Raw genomic sequence first — 875 nt, 5'->3', positions numbered from 1 at the left:
CAGAGTGAGACTCCAACTCAAAAAAAAAAAAAAAAAAGCACTGCTGTATTTGGGCTCGGTGGCTCAGCCTGTAATCCCGTGCTTTGGGAGGCTGAGGTCAGTGGATTGCCTGAGCCTGCAGGTTTGAGACCCGTCTGGGCAACTTGGTGAGACCTCATCTCTACAATAAATCAAAAACTAACTGGGTGTGGTAGCACAAGCCTATAGTTCCAGCTACTTGGAAGGCTGAGGCGGAAGGATCTCTGGAGTCCAGCAGGTCGAGGCTGTGGTGGCTGGGAGCAGCCACTGCACTCCAGTCTAGGCAACAGAGTGAGACTCCAACTCAAAAATAAATAAATAAATAAAAGCACTGCTGTTATCAGAAAAGATGGAAAGGATGGTCATCAATATCAGAAATGCAGGAAGTCATGGTCAGAATAGTGAAATTAATGAAAAACTTACCCATGGCCCTTTGATTTAATTGTGCGCAGACCGTTGAGTGCTTTGTGGAGGTCTGAGTGCAGAGTGAGTTCTTTACAGAGCCTCTTGGGAGAGTATCCACATTTTGGCTTCTTTCCTCTTGGCCTACAATTACCTGCAGGACTGCCTATGTTGACACAGGCTGTGTCCCTGCTGCCTACCACACTATTTTTTTGTGTGTGTTGGAGTCTTACTGTCACCCAGGCTGGAGGGCAGTGGCACACTCATGGCCACCACAGCCTTGACCTGCTGAGCTCAGGAGATCCTTCTGCCTTGCCTTCCAAGTAGCTGTAACTACAGGCTTGTGCCACCACACCCAGACATTTTTTTGTTTTTTGAGTTGGAGTCTCACTCTGTCGCCCAGACTACAGTTGCGCGCTACCATGCCTGGCTAATTTTTTTTTTTTTTTGAGTTG

The sequence above is a fragment of the Carlito syrichta genome, unplaced genomic scaffold (assembly GCF_000164805.1).
Source record: "Carlito syrichta isolate Samal-C Ts95f unplaced genomic scaffold, Tarsius_syrichta-2.0.1 Scaffold309173, whole genome shotgun sequence".
Lineage (NCBI taxonomy): Eukaryota > Metazoa > Chordata > Mammalia > Primates > Tarsiidae > Carlito > Carlito syrichta.
This window is presented reverse-complemented; position numbering follows the sequence as displayed.